The sequence below is a fragment of the Hypanus sabinus genome, chromosome 25 (assembly GCF_030144855.1).
Source record: "Hypanus sabinus isolate sHypSab1 chromosome 25, sHypSab1.hap1, whole genome shotgun sequence".
Lineage (NCBI taxonomy): Eukaryota > Metazoa > Chordata > Chondrichthyes > Myliobatiformes > Dasyatidae > Hypanus > Hypanus sabinus.
Window position 1 is genome coordinate 10,807,720 of NC_082730.1, and position 15,787 is coordinate 10,823,506.

The 15,787-nt window shown below is 49.7% G+C and overlaps 1 protein-coding gene across 5 annotated transcripts in view; it reads left to right on the forward strand.

Annotated features, from left to right (window-relative positions):
* Positions 1 to 360: 360 nt before the first annotated feature.
* Positions 361 to 15,787, forward strand: part of LOC132381004 (uncharacterized) — an 86,616-nt gene continuing 71,189 nt past the window's right edge. For 4 of the 5 annotated variants that reach the window (XM_059950072.1, XM_059950075.1, XM_059950076.1 and 1 more), the window contains exon 1: positions 361 to 505. The gene's annotated coding sequence lies outside the window, so the exon portion shown is untranslated. Of the gene's footprint in view, positions 506 to 3,813; positions 3,932 to 15,787 lie in introns of those variants that run through there. The other variant, XM_059950073.1, reaches the window with a different exon arrangement.

Consider the following 15,787-nt stretch of genomic DNA (forward strand, 5'->3'; position numbering starts at 1 on the left):
GGTTTACTCTCACTGGCATGAGATGTGTTGTTTGCAATTCAAAATGAAAACGATCAATTACAACAAGGAATATATTTAAAGTTTGAATGAAACACTTAATGCAAAAAGAATACTGGGGTGGTGTTCATTGTCCTTCCAGAAATCTGATGGCGGAGGGGAAGAAGCTGTTGCTGAAGCCTTAAAGCCAGTAGGGCTGTGGCCCCTGGGGTGGTACACTACTACGGTAACCGAGGGGCTTCTTCATCCAACACAGCCCCTCCCCGCTGCGTCGCCGAAGAGAGAGAGAGAGAGCACTCCCGCAGGATGTCCTCTGACGGACGTGAGCCAGCGTTTCTGAGTTTCCCAAGTGGCGTGCCGGCGGCGAAACACGCGGGGCATCTCTGCCCCCGCTCCCTGCAAAGCGGCGCACCTTCGACGAAGGTCACGCTGCCCCCCCCCCCGCCGGAGCAGGGAGGGAGTGTGAGGAGTTTCGGGGGCCGGTTCAGAAAGCGGAGCGCTGGACAAGGTGAGCCGGGGGGGACGGGGACGGGGACGTGAGGGGTTGCGTTTTTTAAACCGCGACTTCTCTCTGTTAACTTTTCTCCCCCAAGTCATTCACTTCAGCAGAGTGGAGGAGAATTCTCCCCGTTGGCTGCTGTGTGTAGTTTTATTGCCGAGGTCATGTTGGTTTTCGAATGAACGAGTCCTGATGAAGTGTCTCGGCGCGAAGCTGCGACTGTTTATTCGTTTCCATAGACCCCCTCCAGCATTTTGTGAGTGTCGCCCGGCTTGTGGTCTGTTTGCCCTTTGGTACGGTTCCCTTGTGCCGGACCCGGGGCTGGTGTCCCTCTGGCCCCCGGAGAGCTCGACCTCGGGCGCTGGAAGAGTCTGCACGCTCCCCTTGAACTGCGCCTTTCGGCCTGTCCCGTTTATACCGACCAATGTGCCTTGTCCAGATTAGTCCCATTTGCCTGCAATTTGGACCATGTTCTGCAGTGTGCACTCGCTGTTCTCGGGCAAATAAACATAACGCGCTCGAAGCAACACACACAAAATGCTGGCGGGACGCAGCGGGCCAGGCAGCTTCTATAGGAAGTACAGTCGACGTTTCGGGCCGAGACCCTTCGGCAGGACGAAAGGAGAAGAGAGATAGTACGAGATTTGAAAGGGGGAGCGGGAGACTCGAAATGATAGGAGAAGACAGGAGGAGAAGGGATGAAGCCTGGAGCTGGGAGATTGATTGGCAAAAGGGATACACAACTGGAGAAGGGGGAGTATCATAGGAAGAAAGAAAGAGGGAGGGGAGCACCAGAGGGAGATGGAGAGCAGGCAAGGAGTGATTGTGAGAGGGAAAGAGAAGAAAAAAAAGATGTGCTTGGTGGTGGGATCCCGTTGGAGTTGACAGAAGTTACAGAGAATTATATGTTGGACACAGAGGCTGGTGGGGTGGTAGGTGAGGACAAGAGGAACCCTCTCTCTATTGGTGTGGCAGGAGGATGGGGTGAGAGCAGATGTGCGTGAAATGGGAGAGATGCTTTTGAGGGCAGAGTTGGTGGTGGAGGAAGGGCCCCTTTCTTTAAAAAGGGAAGACATCTCCTTCGTCCTGGAATGAAAGGCCTCATTCTGAGAGCAGATGCGGTGGAGACGGAGGAAATGAGAGAAGGGGATAGCATTAGGGTGGGAAGAAGAATCATGGGCTTATAGTAGACATCAGTAGATAAGCTGTCTCCAGAGATAGAGACAGAGAGATCAAGGAGGGGGAGGGAGCTGTTGGAAATGGACCGGGTAAATTTGAGGGCAGGGTGGAAGTTGGAGGCAAAGTTTACCAGCCTTCAGCCTCTGTGTCCAACATATAATTCTCCGTAACTTCCACCATCTCCAATGGGATCCCACCACCAAGCACATCTTTCCCTCCCTGCCTTTCTGCTTTTCGCAGGGATCGCTCCCTATGCGGCTCCCTACGCGACTCCCTTGTTCATTCGTCACCCCCATCCCTTCCCACCGATCTCCCCCCTGGCACTTATCCTTGTAAGCAGAACAAGTGCTACACCTGCCCTTACACTTCCTCCCTCACCACCATTCAGGGCCCCAGACAGTCCTTCCAGGTGAGGCGACACTTCACCTGTGTGTCGGCTGGTGTGGTATACTGCATCTGGTGCTCCCAGTGCAGCCTTCTATATATTGGTGAGACCCGACGCAGACTGGGAGACCGTTTCGCTGAACACCTATGCTCGGTCCGCCAGAAAAAGCAGGATTTCCCAGTGGCCACACATTTTAATTCCACATCCCATTCCCATTCTGATATGTCTATCCATGGCCACCTCTGCTGTCAAGATGAAGCCACACTCAGGTTGGAGGAACAACATCTTATATTCTCTCTGGGTAGACTCCAACCTTGATGAACATTGCCCCTTCTTACCCCATCCCTAATTTTTAATTTTTATTTTTTTCCTCTCTTTCTCTCTCACAATAACTTCTTGCCTGCTCTCCATCTTTCTCTGGTGCTCCCCTCCCCCTTTCTTTCTTCCAAGGCCTTCCGTCCCATGACACTCCCCTTTCTCCAGCCTTGTATCTCTTTTGCCAATCAACTTTCTAGCTCCAGGCTTCATCCCTCCCCCTCATATCTTCTCCTGTCATTTCGGGTCTCCCCCTCCTCCTCCCACTTTCAAATCTCTTACTATCTTTCCTTTCAGTTAGTCCTGACGAAGGGTTTCAACCCAAAACGTCTACTGTACTTCTCCCTATAGATGCTGCTTGGCCCGCTGCGTTCCACCAGCATTTTGTGTGTGTGTTGTTTGAATTTCCAGCGTCTGCAGATTTCCTCGTGTAACGCACTGGAATGCAGGCCATATTACTTGGCCCAGGGAGTTGGTTTACGGTGTTCATCACCGCTATCCCCACCCCGAGCGCGAACGCCAAGGATGCACTGGGAGCGCTTTGTAGTATCAGCAGCTCTCTGCGAAAAAGCATCTCTCGGCACTTGCAGGAGACCTCGCATGGTATTGATTGTTTTTATTGTGCCTCTTATCTGCTTATTTGTGTTTTAATGCCGTATTGCATCTGGAATAACAATCATTTTGTTCTAGTACTGAAGAATCACAAACAATCCTGAATCTCTCCAAACTTTTCCTTATCCACCTACTTACCCAAACATCTTTTGAGTGTTAACTCGCCCTCTCAACCATCTCCTCTTGCAGCTCACCCCAGCTTCCCAAACCCCTTTGTGTGATGGTCACCTCTTGGGTCCTTTTAAAACTTGCCCCCCCCTCCCCCCAATCTTAAACCTATGCTCTGTAGCCTTGGACTCTTCAATGCTGGGGCTAAAAAAAAGACTGTGTCCACTTTATGTAATCTGACAAGCGTCTATAAACTTTGCTCTGGGGAAAACATTCCCAGCTTAGCCAATCTCTCCTCAGTGGCAACCGGTCAGAATTCCATGTCCCTGTCTGCCCTGCTCATTCTAGTCCCTCGTAAACACAAGAGATTCTGCAGATGCTGGCAATCTTGAGCAACCCACAAATTGCTGGAGGAACTCAGCAGGTCAGGCGGCATCTACGGAGAGGAATAAACGGGCAGGATGTGCACAGGTGGTGAACCTGTGAAATTCATTTCCGCAGACGCTGTTACGTGACCACAGTTTCGATTCCTGTGGGCGTCACGTGACATTAGTTTTGTTTACTAAGTGCGACTTATCTATGGTCTTGTTTTGCTGGAAGTTAGTAGTTTCGATTCCTGTGCACGTCACTTGATGACGTATACTGACGGTATGAAAAGAGAAATGCAGATTGCTGCAGGGCTTGTTCGTTAAGGAGTCGATGGAAGGAGAGAGACACAGTGAAGATTGCAGACTTCAGGTTATTAGGGGACAGCTCATGATCGAGAGGGGTAAGGTCTAATGCTTACCCTGTAGTGACGTACTACCTACAGAGCTAGGAATAACGACACGCAGTCGGTAAGTTGTTTCGAGACTAGTTTATTCAAACTTCGTGGCGCTGGCTTTTAATCCCTAGCGCCCGCCCTCTCCGGGTGGAGATGACATCAGAGGTGCATTACCAAAGTTTCTCCCCGCATGCGGGCTATTTGTGAGCCGGTTTGCCTGCGCAGAAAGTGGATCGCCACCTAACCCCTCCCCCCCACCAGAATCGGCGATACAACCCCCAATATCCACAGTCTGGATCAGTCTCTGGCCGTCTGCCAGTGCGCCACGGTGCCTGAACCTCGACCGGCTGCACCGAGTCCACATGGGTGGGTTTCAGTCAGTCCACCGTGAAAACCTCCTCTTTACCCCCAATGTCCAGAATGTATGTGGACCTGTTGTTCCTGATCACCTTGAACGGCCCCTCGTACGGCCGCTGTAGCGGTGCCTGGTGTCCGCCCCTTCGTACAAACACAAACTTACAGTTCTGCAGGTCTTTGAGTACATGGGTCGGGGTCCGTCCGTGCTGTGAAGTTGGTACAGGGGCCAGGTTGCCGAGCCTTTCGTGTAGCCTGTCCAGGACTGCTGCGGGTTCTTCCTCTTGCCCCCTTGGGGCTGGTATGAACTCTCCTGGGACGACCAGGGGCGCGCTGTACACCAACTCGGCCAACGAGGGGTGCAGATCCTCTTTGGGCATTGTGCAAAGTCCAAGCAGGACCCAGGGAAGCTCGTCCACCCAGTTAGGTCCTCTCAGGCGGGCCATGAGAGCCAACTTCAAGTGACAGTGGAAGCGTTCCACTAGTCCGTTCGACTGTGGGTGGTAGGCAGTCGTGTGGTGCAGCTGCGTTCCCGAAAAGCTGGCCACAGCCGACCACAGGGTGCCTCTGTCGGAGGTAATGTGGGCCAGTACCCCGAAGCGTGCTACCCAGGTTGCAATCAGTGCTCAGGCGTAGGAATCGGCAGATGTGTCGGTGAGCGGGACCACCTCTGGCCACCTCGTGAACCGGTCTGCCATAGTTAGGAGGTATCGCGCTCCTCGGGACACTGGTAGGGGGCCCACGATATCCACATGAATGTGGTCGAACCTCCGGTGGGTGGGTTCGAGCTGCTGCGGCGGGGCTTTAGTGTGCCGCTGCACCTTGGCTGTTTGGCACTGCGCGCACGTTCTGGCCCATTCACTGACCTACTTGCGAAGTCCGTGCCACATGAATTTGCTGGAGACCAGCCAGACGGTTGTCCTGACAGATGGGTGCACCAAACCGTGTATGGAGCCAAAAACTCGCTGCCTCCAGGTTGCCGGGACGATGGGGTGAGGTTGGACGGTAGCCACGTCGCACAGGAGGGTCCTCTCACCTGGGCCTACGAGAAAATCCTTCAGCTGCAAACCCGAGACTGCGGTCCTGTAGCTGGGCATCTCGTCGTCTGCCTGCTGCGCCTCCGCCAGTGCTGCATAGTCCACCCCCAGGGACAGGGCCTGGACAGCTGGTCTGGAGAGTGCGTCCGCCACGAAGTTGTCCTTTTCCGAGACGTGCTGGATGTCCGTCGTGTACTCGGAGATGTAGGACAGATGTCACTGCTGGCGAGCCGACCAGGGATCGGACACCTTCATGAATGCGAAGGTCAACGGTTTGTGGTCCGTGAACGCGGTGAACGGCCTGCCTTCTAAGAAGTACCTGGAATGCCGGATTGCCAGATACGGTGTCAACAGCTCCTGGTCGAAAGCACTGTACTTGAGTTCGGGTGGTTGAGGTGCTTGCTGAAGAATGCCAGGGGTTGCCAGCACCCCTTGATGAGTTGCTCCAGCACCCCACCAACTGCTGTGTTGGATGCGTCCACTGTGAGGGTGGTCGGAACGTCCGTTCTGGGGTGCACCAGCATCGCGGCATCTGCCAAGGCTTCCTTGGCTTTAACGAAAGCGGCCGCGGCCTCCTCGTCCCAAGTAATGTCCTTGCCTTTACCCGACATCAGGGTGTACAAAGGGCGCTTGATACGGGCTGCTGAAGGGAGGAAACGGTGGTAGAAGTTCACCATACCAACGAACTCCTGCAGGCCTTTGACCGTGTTGGGCCGGGCATAGTGGTGGATCGCGTCTACCTGGCGGGCAGAGGTGTTGCCCCGTCTTTGGTAATCCTGTGGCCCAGGAAGTCGGTGGTATTTGGCCGGGTTGATCGTGAGGCCGAAATCACTCGGGCGGGAGTAGAGCTGGAGGAGGTGGGACAGATGCTCCTGACGACTACTGCTGGCTATAAGGATGTCGTCCAAATAGATGAACGCAAAGTCCAGCCGCTGGAATGTCTGTGTGGCATTCTTCAAGCCGAACAGCATTCGGAGGAATTCGAACAGGCCGAACGGGGTGATGAGTGCTGTTTTGGGGATGTCTTCAGGGTGCACTGGGATTTGATGGTATCCCCGGACGAGGTCTACTTTGGAAAAGATTCTTGCCCCGTGCAGGTTTGCTGCAAAGTCCTGTATGTGTGGCATGGGGTAGTGGTCAGGAGTTGTAGCCTCGTTCAGTCTGCGGTAGTCGCCGCATGGTCTCCAGCCCCCGGCTGCTTTGGGCACCATGTGTAGGGGGGAGGCCCATAGGCTGTCGGACCTCCGTATGATCCCCAATTCCTCCATCCTCTTGAACTACTCCTTTGCCAGGCGGAGCTTTTCCGGGGGGAGCCTTCGTGCGCGGGTGTGGAGGGGTGGTCCCTGGGTCAGGATGTGGTGCTGTACTCCATGTCTGGGCATGGCTGCCGTGAACTGTGGTGCCAGAATTGATGGAAAGTCCGCCAGGATTCTGGTGAATTGATGGAGTCCAGGTGTGGGGCCGGCAACTTGGCTTCACCCAGGGAAAACGTCTGGAAAGTCTCGGCATGTACCAGTCTTTTCCCTTTCAAGTCGACCAGCAGGCTGTGAGTTCACAAGAAGTCCGCCCCCAGGAGTGGTTGGGCCACGGCGGCCAGTGTGAAGTCCCACGTGAACCGGCTGGCGCCGAACTGCGGGTGCCATAGGTCCGTATCGTGCTGCCGTTTGCAGCCCTCAGGGTGGGTCCTGGCTTCTTGTTGCGGGTGTTGTACCCTGTCGGGGGCAAGACGCTGATTTCCGCTCCGATGTAGACCAAGAAGTGGCGTCCCAACTGTTTGTCCCAGACATACAAGAGGCTGTCCTGGTGGCCAGCCGCCATAGTCATTAGCAGCAGCTGGTCCTGGCCCTTGCAGGGAGGGCGACAACAGTGGGCTTCACTGCCCCACTGCTGGTGGTAGAAACACCACTGTTCACTGTCCTCCTCACTCCTGCCTCTGTGTTGTGTGCACCCCCCTGCTGGGCCTCGTCTGGTCCGCTGTTGGGTGCGTGGCCTGGTAATCTGACCGACGGATGCCCTGCTCTCCCTTTTGGCTTTCCATAGCACGTCTGCCCAGGCCGCCACCTTCCGGGGATCACTGAAATCTGCGTTGGCCAGCAGCAGATGTATGTCCTTGGGCAGTTGCTCTAGGAACGCTTATTCGAACATGAGGCAGGGCTTGTGTCCGTCAGCCAGGGCCAGCATCTCGTTCATTAATGCTGATGGCGGCCTGTCTCCCAAACCGTAAGGTCCCAATGAGCAGCGCTTTGAATGCTTCATATTTGCCTTCTTCCGGGGGCGACTGTATGAAATCCGCAACCTGGGCGGCCGTCTCCTGGTCAAGGGCGCTCACCACGTGGTAGTAACGCGTGGAATCAGAGGATATCTGCCAAATCTGGAACTGAGCTTCTGCTTGGCTAAACCACAGGCGTGGTCACAGCATTCAGAAAGTCGGCAGTCTTCGTGAAACTGTGTGAACAGATGAAGAGTCGGTCATCTTTGGTCCAAATGCCATTTTGGACTGTCGGGGTCACCAATGTAGCGATGTACTACATGCAGAGCTAGAAACAATGACACACAGTCAGTCAGTCGTTTCGAGACTAGTTTATTCAAACTTAGCAGCGCTGGCTTTTAATTCCTCGTTCCCACCCTCTCCAGGTGGAAATGACATCAGAGGTGCATTACCAAAGTCTCTCCCTGCGCGTGGGCTATTTGTGAGCCGCTTCGCCTGCGCAGAAAGTGGGTCGCCACAACCCATTAGCCCAAAGGATTGGGTTAATCAGCGGCACACTATGCATTGTGGAGACGTGTCTGTCCCTCATATGATCCATGTGTGTAGATCTAGTGACAGTCACTTTGTGAGATCTCTCTTTGTGGACTTTGGAACAGTATTCCTCGGCTGGGATCTTCGGTAACCATTTCTTCGTTTGCTAGCCGTGGAATCTTTGGAATTTGTCGAGATGACCTCGTTGCAGCACTCTGAATCCACAAGTCTCTCCTCTCATAGAAACATAGAAAATAGGTGCAGGAGTAGGCCATTCGGCCCTTCAAGCCTGCACCATCATTCAGTATGATCATAGCTGATCATCCAACTCAGAACCCTGTACCTGCTTTCTCTCCATACCCCCTGAACCCTTTAGCCACAAGGGCCATATCTAACTTCCTCTTAAATATAGCCAATGAACCGGCCTTAACTGTTTCCTGTGGCGGAGAATTCCACAGATTCACCACTCTCTATGTGAAGAAGTTTTTCCTCATCTCGGTCCTAAAAGGCTTCCCCATTATCCTTAAACTGTGACCCCTCGTTCTGGACTTCCCCAACATCGGAAACAATCTTCCTGCATCTAGCCTGTCCAATCCCTTTAGAATTTTATACGTTTCAATAAGATCCCCCCTCAATCTTCTAAATTCCAGTGATTATAAGCCTAGTCAATCCAGTCTTTCTTCATATGAAAGTCCTGCCATCCCAGGAATCAATCTGGTGAACCTTCTCTGTACTCCTCTATGGCAAGAACGTCTTTCCTCAGATTAGGGGACCAAAAGTGCACACAATACTCTAGGTACAGTCTCACCAAGGCCTTGTACAACTGCAGTAGAACCTCCCTGCTCCTGTACTCAAATCCTTTTGCTATGAATGCCAACATACCATTTGCCTTTTTCACCGCCTGCTGTACCTGCATGCCCACCTTCAATGACTGGTGTACAATGACACCCAGGTCTTGTTGCACCTCCCCTTTTCCTAATCGGCCACCGTTCAGATAATCTGTTTTCCTGTTCTTGCAACCAAAGTGGATAACCTCACATTTATCCTCATTAAATTGCATCTGCCAAGAATTTGCCCACTCATCTAACCGATCCAAGTCACCCTGCATCTTCTTAGCATCCTCCTCACAGCTAATACCACCGCCCAGCTTTGTGTCATCCGCAAACTTGGAGATGCTGCATTTAATTCCTTCATCTAAATCATTAATATATATTGTAAACAACTGGGGTCCCAGCACTGAGCCTTGTGGTACCTCACTAGTCACTGCCTGCCATTCTGAAAAGGTCCCATTTACTCCCACTCTTTGCTTCCTGTCTGCCAACCAATACCATACCCCCAATACCGTGTGCTTTAAGTTTGCACACTAATCTCCTGTGTGGGACCTTGTCAAAAGCCTTTTAAAAATCTAAATATACCACATCCACTGCCTCTCCCCTATCCACTCTACTAGTTACATCTTCAAAAAATTCATGATTCGTCAGACATGATTTTCCTTTCACAAATCCATGCTGTCTTTGTCCGATGATTTCACCTCTTTCCAAATGTGCTGTTATCACATCTTTGATAACCGACTCTAGCATTTTCCCCACTGCCGATGTCAGACTAACCGGTCTATAATTCCTCGGTTTTTCGCTCCCTTTTTTAAAAAGTGGGGTTACATTAGCCACCCTCCAATCCTCAGGAACTAATCCAGAATCTAAGGAGTTTTGGAAAATTATTACTAATGCATCCACTATTTCTTGGGCTACTTCCTTAAGCACTTCGGGTTGCAGACTATCTGGCGCTGGGGATTTATCTGCCTTTAATCCCTTCAATTTACCTAACACCACTTCCCTACTAACATGTATTTCCCTCGGTTCCTCCATCTCACTAGACCCTCAGTCCCTTACTATTTCCGGAAGATTATTTATGTCCTCCTTAGTGAAGACAGAACCAAAATAGTTATTCAGTTGGTCTGCCATGTCTTTGTTCCCTATGATCAATTCATCTGTTTCTGACTGTAAAGGACCTACATTTGTCTTGACCAATCTTTTTCTTTTCACTTATCTATAAAAGCTTTTACAGTCAGTTTTTATGTTCCCTGCCAGCTTTCTCTCATAATCTTTTTTCCCTTTCCTAATTAAGCCCTTTGTCCTCCTTTGCTGGTCTCTGAATTTCTCCCAGTCCTCAGGAGTGCCGCTTTTGTTTGCTAATTTTATATGTTTCTTCTTTGGACTTGATGCTATCCCTAATTTCCCTTGTTAGCCACGGGTGCACTACCTTCCCTGGTTTATTCTTTTGCCAAACTGGAATGAACAACTGTTGTAGTTCATCCATGTGATCTTTAAATGCTTGCCATGGCACATCCACCATCAACCCTTTAAGTATCATTTGCCAGTCTATCTTAGCTAATTCATGTCTCATACCTTCAAAGTTACCCTTCTTTAAGTTCAGAACCTTTGTTTCTGAATTAACTATGCCACTCTCCATCTTAATGAAGAATTCCACCATATTATGGTCACTCTTACCCAAGGGGCCTCGCCTGACAAGATTGCACACTAACCCTTCCTCATTGCTCAATACCCAATCTAGAATGGCCTGCTCTCTAGTTGGTTCCTCGACATGTTGGTTCAGAAAACCATCCCGCATACATTCCAAGAAATCCTCTTCCTCGGCACCCTTACCAATTTGAAATCCTCTTCCTCGGCACCCTTACCAATTTGAAATCCTCTTCCTCAGCACCCTTACCCCTATTTTGTGAATTACTGGGGCTCTCTGAATGCCACTTTACGACTGTGCTTGAATAAGATTTGTTAAGAACGGGTTCGAATTTTGACTGGAAGGGAGCTATAGATGCATAACACTGTTAACTTCCGTTTAAGAAAGTAGGTTATTTAATTTTCTATGTTTTTGAATAGATGATAATAAATATAGTGGTTTTAATATTAAAACCCGGCTCAATTTGTCATCATCTCTTGCTGCAGATATGTTACAAAATCGTAACAAGGCCAAGTATTGGGTGCATTTAAAACAGAGGTTGATTGGTTCTTGATTAGTAAGGGCATCGAAGGTCACAGGGGGAATGGGGCTGAGAGGGAAAATAAATCAGTTGTGACTGAATAGGCTGAAAGGTCTAATTCTGCCCCTTTGCCAAGACCCCTCTGTGTTGGTAGAGTCTGGGTGGGGGTGGTTGATGGAAGTGTGGGATCAGAGTGGATTAGTGTTTGATGGTAACTGGACGAGAAAGGATGGAGTCCTGTTTCTTTGCAGTATTTCTGTATGACACAGTGTAAGAGGTACTGCCTCCTGTGAGACATAACTGAGGCCCATTCTGACCTTGTAAGTGGATGTAATTGGCCTTCTAGTTGTTTTTTTGGCAATAGTTGTGTCTTGTTGCTCCCCTCAGTCACCGAGCTATTTAATCATTACTGTGAGGTGTTTGTGTGACTTTGTAGATTATTGTTGGCGGTGTTTCTTACAGCGCAAGAAAGAATTCTGATGGCTTATATAGGCATGTTTGTAACAACATGGTGGAGAATGATGCAGCAGGGAAACAGGTCTTTCAGCCCATCAAGTCTGTGCCGGCCTTGAAGCAGTCATGCTGACCCTATTCCCACTTTAACCCCACTTTTTATTCTCTCCACATTCCTGTCAACTCCCCCTAGACTAGGGGTTCTCAACCTGGAGTACGTTGACAATAAGTTTACTTTTTAACTTTGAATTGGTGACCTGCAGTCACTGATGAATCTACCAACCTGCCTATGTACTTTTGGGAGTGGGAGCCAACCGGAGCACCGGGGGAAACTCATGAGAGGGATAGCACATCAGCCACAATCGAGTGGCAGAGCAGACACGATGGACCGAATGGCCTAATTTCTCCTCTGTCCTATGGTCTCCTGTGGTCACTGGGGGAACGTGCGGACTCCACACTGACTGCACTGAAGATTGGAATTGAACCCGGGTTGCTGGAGTCGTGAACAGCAGATCAATGGGTGATGTGAGGTTGTAAAGAAACACATAATCTACTGGAGGAACTCCACATCTGTAGGAACAAGAAGAATTTCTTTTTATTCATTTTGATTCAGAGATAGAGCACGGTAGCTTGCTGTTCTGGCTGAATGAGCCTGTGATACCCAATTGCACCCGGATGCAACTATTAAATAGATATGCACATACTAATATGCATATGAAACCCCACTGGCTTCCTTGCCTGCGTAAATCTAGGGAATACACACTCTGGTGCCGCCAAACCTGTGAGATTGAGACGCCTCTCCCACCCCAAACCCTGGTTTGTGTGGACGCTGTGTAATTTGCTTCCCTGTTACAAGTCAGTGTCAAGAAATAACAGACAGCACACTACGTACGATTAAAGGGATTATAACTAAATTTTAACTGAACGGTTAGTAAACAAAAGAAAGAAAAGAGCAGAAAGGGCCCATTATAATTAAACAGTCAAATGTGCACAAAAGGAGCTCATCTCTTCCAAAAGTAATATTCACCGATCCTCAGTCTGCTGCGGCAACTTGCTCCATGGAATCACGGTCCCCCACCGGGTCGAATCCTACGACCAGTTCTCTTCCGCCAAACAAAAGACCCCAGCTCACACCGGCATCAGGAACACTACACCAAATACCCGCTCCCCTGATTGGACGGCTCACATTCCCAAGCCCCCGTTATCTCTCACCATAACCCAAACACTGCTTCTCCAGAAAGACCATTACTTTAGCAGTGAAACCATTCCTGTGTGTGTGGGTCTCTCTCTCCCCCTCTCCCCCGTATTCACACACACACACTGTATTCACAAACACAAGGAAGTCTGCAGATGTTGGAAATTCAAGCAACACACACAAAATGCTGGTGGAACGCAGCAGGCCAGGCAGCATCTATGGGAAAAAGTACAGTCGACGTTTCAGGCCGAGACCCTTCGTCAGGACATGTACACTTTAATTCACGCTATTTTTTCACTGTTATGTATTGCCATGTACTGCTGCCACAGAGTCAACAAACTTTACAGCATAAGCCGGTGATACTAATTCTAATTCTGATGTGGACCTTTGATTTATGAAAATTTGAAAGAGCCTTTAGAGACATTTGAAAGCTCAAAGTCCTAATGAGGTAGACCCACTGGTGTGTGCTGCCTTCATGACTGTATCAGTGGTTGCATGATGAATGAGTAGGAAGGTCCCCTCACCTCCTCCCTGAGTCTGATGGGAGAGGACAGAAGGCATTGACTATGAATGTAAAAGAATCAAAAGGCTCCGCCAGAAAAAAGTGGGGTCGCCCGGTGGCCACCCATTTCAACTCTACTTCCCATTCCCATTCCGACACGTCAGTCCATGACCTCCTCTGCTGCGGTGACGAGGCCACACTTGGGTTGGAGGGGCAACACTTTATATTCTTTCAGGGGTAGCTTCCAACCTTTTGGCATGAACTTTGATTTCTCATACTTCCAGTAATTTCCCTTCTCCCCTCCACCATTCCCTATTCCTGCTTCGCTCTCTCACCTTTCTTCCATGGTCTTCTGTCCTCTCCCATCAGACTCCCCCCTTCTCCAGCCCTTTATCTCTCAACAGTCAGCTTCCCAGCTCCTTACTTCACCCTCCCCCCCCCCGGTTTCACCGATTGCCTACCACTGTGCACTTCTTCCTCCCCTACCCCCCCACCTTCTTAATCTGACTTCTCCCCTTCCTTTCCAGTCCTGATGAAGGGTCTCAGCTCGAAATGTCAGCTGTTTATTCTCTTCCATAGACGCTACCTGAACTGCTGAAATCCTTCAGCATTTTGTGTTTTGCATTGAATGGTCCAATTTTGTAAATCATGAATTAAGTTTACTTTGTTAAAAAGATGATTCGGAGCACAAGGGCACCAGGATAGTGGTTAGTGTGACACTCGTAGGCTTCAGGGTTCAACTCCAGTGCCTTCTGCAAGGAGATTACACCACTGGTGTTAAGGGCAGCAATGAAAGTCCTTCATCTCTGTGCAGAAGGATTCTTTGTTGCTGTTTCCATAACAATTTTCTTTTGACCAGTCAGGGTTGTTAACCCCTGGGCTGAACCCACCGGACCTGGGGGACTGGTGGACCTCAAGCCTCTGGCCTGTTCGGCAAGGATGACCGTACCGAGAGCCAAAGCGGATGACCCTGACTCCGGTCGACATCTCTCTCCGGGTCACTGAGGCTCACAAGCCTCCAAACCCTACGGCAAGCTTGCGTTCCTCTTAGTAGTTTAACTGGTGGTTGTAAATCATCCTGTGGTTAGGCTAGGAGTTAAGTCGGTGGGCTGCTGTGTGGCACGGCATACTGTGCTGTGCCTCTAAATAAACTGAAAGTTATGATACACAGGCCTGCAGGTGGAAGCCACGGTTGCCTGGGTGACTGTTGCAAGCATATTTACTGCCAGTTGAGGAGAGGGGCCTTGAAGATGGATAACAAAAACAAGATAAGGAACAACCACCAGATGTCTGGAAACCATAAAAACACAAATTGCTGGAGGAACTCAGCAGATCAGGCAGCTCCTATGGAGAGGAGTGAAGAGCTGGTGTTTTGGGCCACGACCCTTCGTCGGGGCTGGAAAGGAATGGGGGGGGGGAGAGGGAAGTACAGGGGACACATTTCTTTGAATATTTTGATCTACATGTGACAAATGAAGGTAATCTTTAATCCATGTTCCAGAGCAAATGTTTTTTTTATATGTACTGTGTACTGGTGTACTGCTTCTGCAAGACAACAAAATTCACATCTTTGGGATATGGTTTGAAACCCAGTCACGGGGACTCCTCGGCCAACTGGAGATTAGGATCTCTCACAGTCTTTACTGGCTGCAGCCCTGCAGGTCAGAGAGCATCTATCAGAATCACAATCTCTTTATTGCCAGTGGGCGAAACATACCAGAAAGGATTGTGGTCCAGTGCCAAACATAACACAGGACAATACCAATACAGACAACACAATGGCAACAGCAATTTACAAGACAATACAGCCACGAGCAATCAACAATTAGCAGAACGGTCTCATGTGCAAACGTCAATAATCAGACTTAAATAAAGGTGAACTTACGAGAGCGAGGCCATTTTAATTCTGATTTCCATTCCCATTCCAACATGTTGGGCCATGGCCTCCTCTTTTTCAAGTTATATAAAGAGTAAAAGACAGGTGAGAGTAGATATAGGACTGATAGAAAATGATGCTGGAGAAATTGTAATGGGAGATATGGAGATGGAGGAACTGAACGAGTATTTTGCATTGGTCTTCACTGAGGAAGACATCAGCAGTATAACGGAAGTATACAGCGGTATAACGGGTGTCAGAGAAGAGAAGTGTGCGCAGTCATGATTACGACAGAGAAAGTACTCAGGAAGCTGAATAGTCTATAAGGGTAGATAAATCTCTTGGACCAGATGGAATGTACCTTTGTGTTCTGAGGGAAGTAGCTGTGGAGATTGCAGAAGCATTAGCAATGATCTTTCAAAAGTCAATAGATTCTGGCCTGGTTCCGGAGGACTGGAAGATTGCAAATGTCACTCCGCTATTTAAGAAGGGGGCAAGGAAGCAAAAAGGAAATTATAGACCTGTTAGCTTGACATCAGTGGTTGGGAAGTTGTTGGAGTTGATTGTCAAGGATGAGGTTACGGAGTACTTGGAGGCATATGACAAGATAGGTAGAACTCAGCATGGTTTGCTTAAAGGAAAATCCTGCATGACAAACCTATTGCAATTTTTTGAGGAAATTACAAATAGGCTAGACAAGGGAGATGCAGTGGATGTTGTGTATTTGGATTTTCAGAAGGCCTTTGACAAGATGCTGCACATGAGGCTGCTAAA